Raw genomic sequence first — 14,944 nt, forward strand, 5'->3', positions numbered from 1 at the left:
CAGATTGTGGGCTGTTTTAAAAAACAGCTAAAGACTTTTCTATTTAGGAAAGCTTATTAACAAGAATTCTACTAATTATTGCAGTTTTATCTCTGTTTTTATCTTGTTTTGCCTTTGTTTAAACTTTTTATGTAGCACTTTGAGATTTTCTACAAATGTGAAGTGTCCTATAAATAAAATGCATTATTATTATTATTATAAAAATGTCCCTGTTACCCCATATTCCTGCAGCACCTCCCACAAAACATACAAAGGGACAATTCAAATTCATTCACTGTGGGTTTTGGGCTCCATCAAGGCTCCTGTTTGTGGTTTTCATGGACAAGATATCAAGGCATAGCCAAGAACGTGATGGTATCCAGTTGGGGAGGCTAGGGGCAGCATTGTTGTTTTAGGCAGATGATGTTGTCCTCTTTGCCTGATCTCATTGTGACCTTTGGCATGCAATTGAGTGATTCGCTACCAAGTGTGAAGTGGCTGACATGGGGCTCAGCACTTCCAAGTCAGAGGTCATGGTCCTCTCTCAATAAAGATTGAATTGCTCTCTACGGGTGAGGGGGAACCACTACCCTTACTGGAGGATTTTGTTCATGAGTGATGAAAAATGAGAATGTGAGATTAACAAGTAGACTGGAGCAGCAGCAGCTGTATTGTTGTCACAATATGGTCCATGGTGGTGAAGTACAAGCTGAGACTAAAGACAAAACTCTCAGTTTACATGTTGGTCTTCATCCCTGTCCTTACCTATGGTTATGAGCTATGGGTAATGACTGAAAGAATGAGATTGTGAGTACCAGCAGCAGAAATGAGAATCCCCCCAGGGTGTTCTTTCCCTAGAGTTGTTTCAGACTCGTCCCACTGGGTGGAGGCCCTGCTGCAAGACCCAGGACACACTGGAGGGATTATATCTTCCAGCTGGCTTGAGAACACTTGGAAATTACCCAGGAAAAGCTGGAGTCAGTAACTGGGGACAAAGGAGTCTGGCTTGATTTGCTTGGTCTGATGTCATTGTGATCCTCATCAAGAAAAGTGGTTTCAAAAAATGAGATGATATTTTGTTGGCAAAAAAACAATGGAATGTTGTTAACATCCAAAGAGAGTTAGTGAATTTCAAAACACCAACACCTAAAGTTGATACACTGAATGCTGTTTCAGTGTTATAAACCATCTATAGCTGTCTGATTGTTACACATTTGTATGTGTAATTTTCTTGCATATTTATTGATATTTTTTTCTATTAATTACCATTGCTATGTTTGGTAAATTGTGTCTGTTGTTCCATTGTGGCCTGCATGGTGGCACATTAGTTAGTTCTGCTGCTTCATGGATCCATCCTCCTGTGTTCAAATCCAGCACTGGTTCTCCCCTTGTCTATGTGGGTTTAGCCCCGGCTGTTCCAGTTTCTGTCCCACATCACCACATATGTGTGTCTAAGGTTAATTGGAGAGTCCAGATTGGCCTCTGTATGAGTAAAGGTGTGTGCGAGAGCGGACACTTCATGGGACTTGGTCATCCATGAGCGTACAGCGTTGGTTCTTGCCTGCCATGCCTGAAGAGCATTAAGAAGGTTTGAGAATATCGTAGTAGGTTTTGAGTCATTGTATCATGTCAAGTTTTACTGTTGCTTGTTTCTGTGCCAGTGGAGCCAACTATAAATACCCTTCATTGTACTTTAGGGTGTAGTAAGAAAGAATTAAATTGCATATAGAAAAAAGAATTGTCTCAGCATTGAACCTCGAGAGAGGCTGCAGCCAAGTGTCGATAGGAATGTGGTATTGCTGTCACCCATAATATCTGGGAATATGGTGATATAGTGAGCAAAGGTCCTTTGGCTTGACTTTATTATCCTCTGAGTTTTTTCTGTATTTACAGTGCAGCTTAGCAGCTCAGCAGCACAAAATCCCCACTTTATATTTACAGTTATTGCTTTCAGTTTCAGAAAATGTTGTGAATTTAACCCAACACCTATCCTTCTAGACAGAAGGATTTGAAATAATGTCAGCCTTGTAATAGAATGACCTACTTGGCTCCAGAGGTTTTATTACAAGCTATAAAATTATATGAGAAATACGCGGCAGCACTAAAGACAAGCAGGGAAATGTATCTGAGCGCTAAGCTATGTACAGAGGAATAATAATAATAACACTTGTGTTTAAAGCAAAGAAGTGCAAGTGTGTGTTTTGTCTGAATCGGTTAAAATCAAAATGGCAAAGATGCCAGGCTTTAAGGTCAGCACAGAGTCTAATCTGAAGTGTGACATAAGAGCTTCCATAGGGCATGGCTACAAGGTGAGTAGCCTTAGCTGGAGACTCCAGGTCAAAAAGGGGTTTTAACACAAGAAGTAGTAAAGTACATTGAACAATTTGTCAGCTCGTCGTGTGTCAGCTCACCCCGAGACATTTTAATGCATATTTTAAAGGCTGCTGCCCCTAGGCTGTTAGCATGCAAGAAAAAGCTTTTAGCAACAAACTAGCCTTGATATGCCTAATGCTCACTTTTTACATAAAGAATACGTTTAGTCCTCCTTAATGTGCCCTTACTGTAAAGCTTTCATTGAGTTGTGTGTGAGTTTAAATTGATTTCCATCTGGAAAAAAGTAGAATTCAATTAGTCTTATTTTTCTGATTTTGACGAATATATATACATTACGAAGGTTGATTATCTGGTTCCATTTCATTTTATTGCAGGGATCTCGAGTATGTGCTCTATAATAAGAATGTAACGGACTGGCAATGTGGACTTTATTTTTTACATCTGATAGCATTGTTTATCTATATCGATAAAAGTGTAATCTTTTTATTTGTCTGTTTCTCTGTTCGCCAATTACTCCAAAATGGCTGAATTGATTTTCACAAAACTTTGCATGTATGTTTTCCAATCTTAAATATAGGATGAGGGCGAGGGGCGTTAATTGATGGGGGCAACCCAAAAACCAGCGCTGATGCAGAGACTACAATTGCCATCAACACGGCCCTATATATATTCTATTGTGGAGGAGTAGAGGAAACATAGGCGCTCATACAAAGTGTTGGGATGCCCTTTAATTTTTGGGTAAATTAAGTAAACAGGCGTTCGATGACACAATAATGAACATAAATCCTCTCTATGGCTACATGAAAGGAAAATTAGGGAAATCTGTTTTCCCTAAGATTCTGCTCCAAATGAGACACCAATATCCATCTCTCTTTTATAGTGTTCCCACCAGAAGGGGTGTGCTCAGTGCCCCTAGGGGGTGTTTTCTCTGTGCTGAGGAAAATGAGACAAGCCTGTTAGTGACAATATACCCTCTTGCCCTGATGGGGTTTTACAAACCTTGGATGAGTCCTTGGGGTATCCCTCGGACAAGCATATATATGCAGGATATATGCAATATATATGTAACAAAGGTGCTATATAGGCGCCTGACCCGACACAGATGGACACAGAGGTACGTATAAAGCAAACAAAGACTTTATTTTTCTTCACCCATGGGCGCACGTCTTCCCTGTGACCCACAGGCAATACACAGTCCCAAACACCACAAAGGCCCACAACACAGTTTTCTCCTTTACCACCACTCCTCCTCAAGCTTAGTCCTCCTCCTCCCGACTATGGCTCTCGAGTGCTGGTGGCTGCCACTTTTTATAGCCCACCCGGAAGTGTTACAGGTGTTTGACCACCTGGTCCCAAATGCACTTCCGGGTGGGGCTGAAGACTCATCCAGCCCGGCTGTTGAAGCCAGACAGCCCCCCCCCCCCCCAGTGGCTACCCCGGGTCTCAACCAGGCTGTGGAGGACTCCATCTCCCTTGGAGCCCAGCGGGAGGTTGGGGAATCACATTCGGCCAGGGAGGCTGCCATCAAGCATCCCGGGGAAGGTATTGAGCCACCCATGGTTGCTCCCCCGGAACATATATATATATATATAAATATAAATATATATATATATATATATATATATATATATATATATATATATATATATATATATATATATATTGTGGAGACTGGCTCAGACACAGATAGGCAGACACGTTCATGCCACCCAACACACATTTATTTACAATATTATTTACATTGTGCAAACTGTGCTCACATGCCCCAAAGACCCCAAAGTCCTGGCCACAACACAATGCCTTCTTCAGGCCGCCTCCTTGTCCTCCTCCTGACATCATCCTACTTCCTCCCGACTCTTGTCCTTGACTGGAGGGAGGCGGCCCCTTTTATACACACCCGGATGTGCTCCAGGTGCTCCCCGGCAATCTTCCACAGACACTCCCCAGTGTGGCGGAAGTGTCGGCTGTGTACCCGGAAGCACTCCGGGTGTCCCTTCTTCTCTTCCCCCCAGCACTTCCTGGTGTGGCGGAAGCGCTGGGGTCCAGGGTCCCCAAGGCATCAGGGCACCCCCAGCGGTGGCCGCGGGCCCCTACAGGGTAGAGCTTCCAAGCTCTGTACCCGTGGCCCCCAATACAACCAGGGAGGATGCCCCCTCGTGTCCTGGAGGAGGCACAAGCCCTCCTCCACTCCTCCTGGGCGTCCCGGCCGGGCATGGACGCCCACCAGGCACCACAATATATATATATATATATATATATATATATATATATATATATATATATATATATATATATATATATAAATATACGCAGTACCGGTCAAAAGCATTTTCTATTTTTCTTCAAATTTAATCAGTTGAAATGCAATGAATGACCTAAAATGGTGAAAAAGTAAGCAGTAAACTTCCAGGGGTTTAAGTTTAAACTTTAGGTTAACAAAAACTGAAAAAATGAAAATTCCAGAATATTACAAAGGGGCCTTCATCAGGGAACAACAAATAGGCTACAACCTCCAGATGTTCTCCAGCAATTAAAGTAAATTAAGCCTTGCAAGTTGTGGCAAACAATTTGCACATGTGTCCCAACTTCTGTTGATCACTTAAAAACCCTCTGCCTGTCTTAAAGACTGGGCTACTACACCCTGGGAAGTACTAATTGGACAATATTACACCGTAGAAAGTTGCAAATTCCAGTGATAATGCCCAGAAAACGATAACTAACAAATTAAATGAGACAGAGCGTTACTACCCTTAGACGTGCAGGACTTTCATTTAGACCAAGGGTCTCCAATATGTCGCTCACGAGCTACTGGTAGCTTGCCAAAGGGTTAATGAAGGGTAATGTAGGGTTAATGAATCCTACATAAATTTGAAAACTTGATTAGTCCAAAAAATCATATCACGATCCTTTTAACACAAAATCGCGATCCACAATCTTTACTGCAATCTATCTTTTCAATGTGGCATACACTTAAGAGAATATCCGGACTCAAACTCATCAAGACCTAAGTAACACTTTATTTTAAATCTCAAACAAAGTTGAATTCAAGTGTTCTCTCGTTTGCTAGCTAAGTGGAGTTAAGGAACACGACCCGAAGCTGGCGAGTTGGTGAGGAAGGCCCCCTCCCCTCAGCCCGCTACGTGTTTCTCAGATTCGCGCAAATAAATCGGTACCACAAACGAACACTGAATCATAGCGAAATGAGCGAAGTCGCAAAATCAACTGGAATGTTCAAGAAAATTATAGAAAAAAACCTGATCTAAATCTGTTAAGTAGTTCTCTTGTGAAAAGCGGACAGACAGACAGAGAGACATTGGATTTTACATATTATATATTAGTAAACCTTCAAAATAATGTGCACTTAAAGTCTCAACAGCATTCTCAGCATTTCTGGAGCTTAGTGGAGCCAGATAACTTATAAGAATCTTCACTAAGCAGCTCTGAAAATGTCTGCTTTGTTTGGGTCTCCATACCTCTGTGAGTCTGACATGAATGTCATGAAATCAAAGTTCAGAACACGACTGACAGACGAACATTTAAATGACTCCATAAGAGTGAACCTCAGTGGCTCCACTCCACCAGACACCTGCCTCTCTTGTTGACTCCATGCAGTGCCAGTCATCTGACTAACTGAAAAACACATCACACATGCAACTGGACCTGTGAATAAAGTGACACAGTGACATGGAACAAAATGACAAATGAATAAGGAATATCTGTGCATTTGGAATTGCATTGTTTTGTTTTGACAGCATTCATGCTTTAATTCAATGGTGTGAAATACACTAGAAAATGCATACAGACATACAAAATGCACTTGCAGGTGAACTAAATATTTTTTGTGATGTTTTAATGCCAAATGTGAGTTGTGGACACCAACATTTTGTAAATGTTCGGGCAAAACAAAAAAGCTTATTCTGTTCGTTTGGGTTGAAATAAGCTATGAGAATGAATGTTAGAAAACACAAGTAGCTCTCGGCCATTTTCATTTTATAAAAGTAGCTCTCAGGCGAAAAAAGGTTGGAGACCCCTGATTTAGAGAAACCGCAAAAAATCAAAGTATCAGTGAGTATAGTGTCCTACATAATCCAAAGGTAATTGGAAACAGGAAAAAACACTGATAGGAGGAGATCTGGATGACCCCCAAGTCACAACCCAATCAGAAGACAAGTTTCTGAGGGTCATGAGATAGGCGCCTCACAGCTCAACAGCTTCAAGCACAGCTTAACAGTGGTTGAAAAATGCAAGTGTCAGTTTCTACTGTGAAGGGGAGACTTTGTCCAGTCTGCAGTAGTCCACAGCCGGTATTTCAAGGTCCTATTTTGTCCTGTAAGGAATGGCTTCCTAACCTCCACTCGCCCAAGCACAAAATCTCCTCTTTACAGTAGAATCTGAGACTCGCTTTTTCCAAGAGATCCTGAGATCAATAAAGAAAGTTACATGGTGGAAAGAAAAAGACCAGCAATATCTGCTGATCATGGAGCAAATTGCAGAGACCAAGAACATCATAATAGGAAGAAGAACAGCAGCACCATCTGCTGAGTATCTATTGTTGGATACAGGATGTAAGAACGAGAACAGCAGAAAAATGCATGCAACTGGAGGTCTGCTTTTCATGAGTTTTTAACAATGTTAAAAATAAATCTCCAACAACGTCATTTTGTTTTTTGAAGGGTGCTACCATTTGACTTCTGCTACTATGCTTTTGTTGGTATGTGTTATGATTGACATTCTGATTTAATTCTTATTTAATTTTCGGTAGCCTTTCTGAATGATTTAACTGTTCTTTTTAGGGTTTTTTACTTCAAAAAAATAGTTTCTCTGGTTAATTATTTTCATTGTTAGACTTTCTGGTTATGAATTTTGCTCATTTTGACCATATTTCATCTTCTGTTTCTGTATTTAAAAGTCTCTGCTACTTCTTCTATTGCACACAGAACATTAACAAGAAGTAGAGAGAATCATATATTAACATCTTGTTTAATTACCAAAAATTATGTTCAAAGAGACCTTTTTTCTTGTAATTATAATTCCTAGGTGTTTTCTATGTTGAATATTTTTAAGGCCAATGTCAATAACAGCCATATTGTGGCCAGAAGTTAGCAAAAGTTGGAATGCACCTTTAAGACTTTGGCTTTTGTGAATTTTGAGCTAAATCCAAAGGTCAGACTTTGAGTTTTTAAAGCTTGAAATCTTCAAATGCAGTAGCAGTATTGCATCTTGGTAAATTCACACCATATACTGCACTCATGCTATGGCCAATGTATAATTTTTTTCCATATTTAAATCAGATTTCTTTTTTAAACTAACCATTCTAATCTGAACACCATTTGCTCTGACAATTAGGAAGTGATTTTGTTTTCTGACACTTACTGCTGTGGAACTTGACCCGGACACAGACAGGCAGACACGTTTGTATTACCCCACACACATTTATTGAGGTACTCCATAATATAAGAAGTCACTCACACAGACCCCAATACCCCACAGTCCAGGCCAATACACAATGCCGTTGCTTCTATGTCTTCAGACCGCCTCCTTCTCCCCTCCAGAAACTTTGTCCACTTCACTCCCGACTCAAGTCATCCACTGAAGGGAGGCGGCCCCTTTAAATAAGCACCCGGATGTGCTTCAGTTGTGTCCCTGGCAATCTCCCACCGACACGCCCCAGTGTGGCGGAAGTGCCGGCTGTATCCCCGGAAGCACTCCCGGTGTCCCTGTTCCTCTTCCCCCCCAGCACTTCCTGGTGTGGCGGAAGTGCTGAGGTCCAGGGTCCTCCAGGTGTTGGGGTCCCCCTGGCAGTGACCACGGGCCCCTATAGGGTTGAGCTTCCCAGCTCTGTACCCGTGGCCCCCAGGGTGGTCGCCCCCTCAAGGTCTGAAGGAGGCACAAGCCCTCCTCCGATCTTCTCGGGCGTCCCGGCTGGGTACCACCCCCATCCGGGTACCACACTGCTTACAGAAGATTTCTTTTATTTGTAGTGCTTGTGTGACCCAGTTATTAATCCAGTTTTTAGTATCATCCTATCATCTTTGTATTGTTAAAATTCCACTTCCTTTAGTCATTGTGAATTAAATTTACATGATTCTGATGCATTTCTGTAACTGGTATGTTGAAAATTTCCCTTGGACCTGTTCAGGGGAGTATATGAATAATGTCCTTCCATTGTGGCCTCCCTTTATGGCCTGAAACCAATTTTCCGTCCTGGGCAGGATGGCCATCCCTCTCACACGACATTCACACTAGGGTTGTTTAGATAGATAGATAGATAGATAGATAGATAGATAGATAGATAGATAGATAGATAGATAGATAGATAGATAGATAGATAGATAGATAGATAGATAGATAGATAGATAGATAGATAGATAGATAGATAGATAGATAGATAGATAGATAGATAGATAGATAGACACGTTGTGGACACCAGGGGGTGCTCCAGTTCCCTAAACACCCAACACAATACATGCTCAGATGCAAGTCTGCAAAACAAGAGGATTCTTATTCTGTTTTGTGGGAAACTCTTCAGGTGAGTGTTTCTCACAGCACCAAGCACAGATACAAAGCACGGCCATATTATAGCACTCTGCAACTAATAACTAACTTTCTTTCTTTGTCTTCAGGAGAAAAATGTATAAATAATTTGACAAACAACAAACCCCTGACAAACATACACCAGAATGACAAAAAAAAACAAACAAAAAGTAAAAGAAAAACATCTGACTTGGCAGTCCCAGCGGATAGATAGACACATTGTGGACACCAGGGGGTGCTCCAGCTCTCCAAACACCCAACACAATATATGCTCAGATGCAAGTCTGCAAAACAAGAGGATTCTTATTCTGTTTTGTGGGAAACTCTTCAGGTGAGTGTTTCTCACAGCATCAAGCACAGATACAAAGCACAGCCATAATATAGCACTCTGCAACTAATCAACTAACTTTCTTTCTTTGTCTTCAGGAGAAAAATGTATAAATAATTTGACAAACAACAAACCCTTGACAAACATACACCAGCAGGGCATTGTGCAGGTGTATTGCTGTTAGTATAAAGAAGCCCCCGTAGCGTTTCTGCTAAATGATTTATTGGCTGAAAGTCCTCAGTGTTAGTGTGTCAGAGAGAGGATGTGCAGCGTACTTGGTAATGGCACTCAGTGTTGTTTTAATTCTCTCCTTTGCTAAGACTTCCAGGGGGTCCAGAGTGTGTCCCATAACTGAGCCTGCCCTTTTAATTTGCTTGTTAACTCGGTGGGCCTCTCCTGAAGTGATGTTACCAGCCCACCACACCACAGTGTAGAAAACTGCATTGACCATCACAGAGTTTTAGAAGATGTGAAGGATGTCACTTCCCACAATAAAGGAAAGCAATCTCATGAGAAAGAAGAACTTGCTCTGCCCTTTCATACAGTATATAGTTCCTCTGTTTTAGTTGAACAATCCAGCCTGTCATTGATATGGACCCCCAAGTACTTGTAGCAGTGCACCACCTCTACCGTCACTCCATGAATATTGACTGGCCATAGAGATGAAAGATAATAACTGGTTCATTGGTTCTGCTGATGTTAAATGAAATTTTGGTTGAATCCCATTTGGGGGTTAAATGATTCACACTTAATACATATATTTTGCTCTTATTTGTATGACAAATGCAGTTTATCTTCAGTTGCTTTTTTGTTTTGCATACTAAGTAACAAATCAACAGCAACCTGAGGTTTCTCCAAATAGTCAAACCGGAAACTCACATGAATGCACTGAAATGGAAAGGTGAAACTTCACAACTCGGAGCTCCTTCCGAATAGTCTGATAGCACATGAACACAGCAATAATTGTCACAGTGCCAGTGCTTTCCTGTAATAAGACAAAATAACGAGGCATTTGGATGTGTCATCCCACTTTTTAGTGGCCTTCTGTTGGTCCCCAGTGCAACTGATCCAAAGAGACAGAGAGAACTGTTAGTGAGCACCACCCAAATTCTTTTCTTACTGTCAACAGTACATTTTAGAAAGCAACTTGTAATTATAAAATCTTAATTGCGTTTCCTTTGGTCACACAGAAGTATTCTTTCAGTTGGTAATCTTGAAGTGCACTGCTTCCTACATTTCTCCCAAATGTCTAAAGTAATAAAAATAACTGCTGTATATATGAAAAAGTAAAAGAGAAGCTATATTCTCTTCTTGAGAGTTCCTTCATTATCAGGCATGTCAAGTTAGCTACAGTAATGTTCTTTGCTTACTTAGACAGATTTTTTTGTATAATCATCTTACAGTAATTTTAGTGTGCCCTGCATAAGGAGACAACTTGAACATGTGGAAGTGGTGAGAGCTGTCACTAAGCAATGGAGGCACAATGTGTTAGGAAAAGGTGATATATGCATTATCCAAAAATAAAGATTAAGAGAAGTTAACCACTTTCTAAAATCAAACTATTTCAGTCCATTTCACTTGTTCTTATTGGAATAAATGTCCTGTTTTGAAAGTGTCTCCCCATCGGAGTCGGTGCAGCTACACAAAAGATGGACTTACCATCTGGTACTGCCAGAGAGCCGCTTCTTCACCCAGGCAAGCAGTGGCCTTGATGGGAAAGCTGCCGCACAATGGGAGTTTAAGAGCTGCTGTGTCAGTTAGCTGTTTGCATCTTCCTGCAATCTGCTTCACATATGGAACGCAGTGTGGTGGAGGCTGTTACTGAAAACAGAATGAATAATTCACAATCACACCCCGTTCTGTTTGCATAACTGGCGTGCATTTTGTATTGGTGTTGTGCAGAGCCTATTTTTGAATCAAACTGACTTTCTTTTAATAAATTGTTATCATATGAAAATTAAAACTTAAAGCCTAGTAATGCACATTAGCTGCACACCACCCACTCTTTTCAGTGCGGTTCTATTCAATAAGGGCGCGCACAAAAAGGCGAGCTTCAAAAGGGCCACCTCAATTGGGCACAGCGAATAAAGGTAAACGCAACAAAATTATTACAGAAAATGTATTAGATAAAATCTACTGTTATTATCTATCTATTATTATCTAAATTATCTACGAACGCCTTTATTCGCCGCGCCCAATTGCGGTCACCCTTTTGAGGCTCGCCTTTTTGTGCGCGCCCTTATTGAAGGATACCTTTCAGTGCAAGTTATCACACAATTCGTTTGAATTTTCACAGTGAACACTTTCATAAGGCTGTTAGACAAGTAAAGAATTTAAAATAATTCCTCAGATTTGGGTCGATCATTGTGTTCGAGGGCATTGTGGGTGATTTCTAAACTCGGTATTTGTAAAGCCAGGGTTTGAGGAGGTGAGATCCAAATGGTGTGACGAACGGCCGGGACGCCCCTTTGATACTGGATCCGGGGAAGCAGCCATGGGATGCACACGACATCCCTCGAAACATTTGGTGGCAGCCCCCTGTGACAATGCAGGTTCTGCTCCATGCTCCCATCTTGAACCCAACACCGTTGATAGTTATAACCCAGATGAGCTAGACTGTGAGGCAACAACACAGCAAGGGGATGATGTAAATGTGCAAAAGTGCTTTTATTCACAGACAATCAAAACAAAGTCCAAATAAATAAGTGCAGCGCTTTTTCAATAGTTCCAATAAATAAATATTCCATTAAAAGCAAGTGAAAAGTGGAGGTTAAAAACAATAGAAAAATCTTCTAAAAACCACGAGGTAATATATCACAGGAAGCAATCCTTTAAAACAAAAAGCCCGGTGTCTTCTGTTACCATGGCGGCTCCCCTGCTACTCCCATCTGGGCTGCTCAACAGGAGAGTCGCCTACCTTGCAGGAACCTTTCACTCAGGTCCGGTAGTTTTCCGATCCTTGGGTACGTCGGGCTCCAAACCGAACAGAGACTTTGGTTATTTCCCCAACGGCCAAGGCGCTCACGCTGGGGCTAAATCAGCCCAAAGCCTCCTCGACTCCCACTCCTATCGACGGTCAAGTCGACACCTCTACTGGTCACTCCAGCTACTTAATCGCTCAGCTGGAGTGACCGCTTTCTTCAGCCCCACTGAGTGTCGGCCAAACACTCCCCTCATGGGCTCTCCTCCCAGCTGCCTGCTTTCTCTCATGCGAGCCTGCTCTTGCTCGCTCGCTCGCTCTCCTTCTTCCTCACACCGGCTCTCTCCACCTGCTTCCTGTCTTCTCTCACTACCTCCCGTTCTCTTTCTTCCCTTTACTTTTTTTTCTTTTCCCTCTCATGTTCTTTTCCTCTTTCTTTAACTTTTTTTTCCTGTCTAGCTCATCTCGGTTATAAGTATCGACAGTGTTGGGTTCAAGGGCTCCCGAACATAAGATAGGAGCATGGAGCAGAACCCGCATCGTCACACCCCCCTATGTTGCTTCGGGGCCACAATGGTGGAACACTGGAGCTCATCCCTGTTGGGCTCCATGGCCACCACCAGAGGGAGCTGCATGGCTTAACGAGCCCATGTGGGCTGGACTGCAGCCACACCCGGAAGTGCAACCGGAAGTAGGTCAACGAGCAGCTGGTGCACTTCCGGGTGGTGCTATAAAAGGAGCCTGCAGCTACTACTCTAGGCACCAGAGTTGGGAGGAGGAGGAGGACAACAACAACAACAACAACAACAACAACAACAACAACAACGACGATGACGAAGAAGCTGCCTGGGAGGAGAAGTGGAGGAGGAGGAAGAAGAAGAGTGTGGTTTGGGGTGATTTACTTTGGATGTTGTTTTGGGACTGTGTTGGGCCTGTGTGACACAGGGAAGATGTGCCCCACGGCTGAAGAAAAATTAAAAATTCTTTTTGTTTATTTTACACGTGCCTCCATTGTCAGTCTGTGTCGGGTTGATGCCTATATAGCGCCTTTGCCACAATGGAAATGTTGAAAACACTGGATGTCGTGGAGCTGGTGTTGTGTAGAAAGGGGAACAGTGCCATGGAACTCCATCAGAATGGAGTGGTGGTCTCCATTTACAGAAAGAGGAACAAGAGAGTGTGTTTCAGGTATTGAGGATATCATATTTCACTGTTCCTGGAAAAGCCAATAGTGTGACAGTGGAATGTAGAAATCTAGTAGCCAGACCTCAGATCCAGGAGGAGAAATGCACATTCCGCCCTGTCACATTACTTGACTTTTCCAATGATTTTACATAATCTTAATGAATGAAAAGAAGTCATATAGTAGTAGGGATGAGCCATCTGTGTGTCAGGGCTGACATCTGATGGGCGCACTTCCAAAAGTACAATGCATATAATGTAATGACAAGGAATAAGGAACACTGCAGTTTTGGACCTTGCAAAGAGAATAAAGGCTCGACTGTCTGATGTCGTTCATTTTTACCTACCACGATAGAATGTAAAAAAGAGAAAACAGTATGAGATTGCAGCTGAGCTCATCATACCTGGAAGAGTTTGAACAGTGCCAACTTTGTCAGGCAGCACGTGATTTGCTGTCAGAAAAAGAGGCAAACCCATGATACTTTGGAAATGTAAAACTGGAAAATAATTATGGAGTTGTGTAATTTGTCATGTCTTACATATTCTGCTTGAGCAGTTTGACAACATCTTCAGGTGACAAGATCATCAAATGCAGTCTTCAAGTTTAACATCCCCTCCAACTAGATGTTGTGTAATATGATGCCAGATTAACTCTTCATTCTTATACAGACATTTAAGGGGAGATGGCAGTTTGCCAGTGCTGTATGCCGATGCTTTGTTGACTTATAAAACCGTTATGATTGTTTACTGTATGGCTTCAATTGGGAAATTTTACAAGAGTATAAGGATTCCAGGGCTATTATCATGTGTCATTTAGTCCCTGTATTCATGGAGTAAAAGCTACACCTCGGTGATAATTGTTAAATTTAGTCTGCTCAGTGTGGACATGACACTCTACCAAGGATGCATCTTGTCGCTCCTCCTCTCTTTGTAATTTTGACAAAGAGCCGAGGTTTCATAGGTATACATTTTGAGACCCCAACAGTGACATCTCAATCTGGAACAGTTCTAAGTCTGAGGGTGATGCAGTCCAGATGAGAATTAGCATATCAATGTTATAAATTTGCAGAACCTGCAACATGCCAGAAGAAACAGAAGTATAGAGACCAGGAGATGGACAATTGATGTGGTAGAAGGCTTAGATATGGTCAGGGCAGGTAAAAGAAAGGAGGAAGCACTAAGGATGTGTCAAAATAAAAATCATCAAAGTCCAATACACAAAAAGAAGAATTGAAGCCAACAAGCACAAACAATGTTTTAACACTAACCCTTACAGAACACTACGACAAAGACGATTTGTAAGGCTTCCTTTTAGCTCAAAACCAGGACATTAAACCCTGGTGCCAACATTTTACATAGACACGCCATGATGATATGATACATCACATGACTTGTATTTTAATAGTACACAATAATACCAACACGGGTGTCAGCGTATGGAAAAGAAGATGATATCGCGGAATCATCAAACACAATGAAAACATATACTGTAATATATATATAAAAAAATACTTTTTAAAAACCACGCTTATATTAAGTTAAAAAGTGTACTAAAAAGTAAAAACTAAGTCTCTCATACATCACTCGTAAAATAAAAGCGTGAGCACTTTTGCTAAGATTTTATTTATTGATGAAAAGCACCCACGCTTTTTTATTTTTTACTTTTT

The 14,944-nt window shown here is 41.6% G+C and overlaps 1 protein-coding gene and 1 long non-coding RNA gene across 3 annotated transcripts in view; one reads left to right on the forward strand and one right to left on the reverse strand.

Annotated features, from left to right (window-relative positions):
* Window positions 1-6,019, reverse strand: part of LOC127526090 (uncharacterized) — a 147,475-nt gene extending 141,456 nt beyond the window's left edge. Inside the window, exon 1 of the long non-coding RNA XR_007933708.1 lies at window positions 5,874-6,019. This is a non-coding gene — a long non-coding RNA (uncharacterized LOC127526090). The remainder of the gene's footprint in view (window positions 1-5,873) is intronic.
* Window positions 1-14,944, forward strand: part of adck1 (aarF domain containing kinase 1) — a 983,738-nt gene that overhangs the window by 468,819 nt on the left and 499,975 nt on the right. The gene's annotated exons all lie outside the window — the stretch shown is intronic.

This window comes from Erpetoichthys calabaricus, chromosome 16 (genome assembly GCF_900747795.2).
Source record: "Erpetoichthys calabaricus chromosome 16, fErpCal1.3, whole genome shotgun sequence".
In the NCBI taxonomy this organism is placed as follows: Eukaryota; Metazoa; Chordata; class Cladistia; order Polypteriformes; family Polypteridae; genus Erpetoichthys; species Erpetoichthys calabaricus.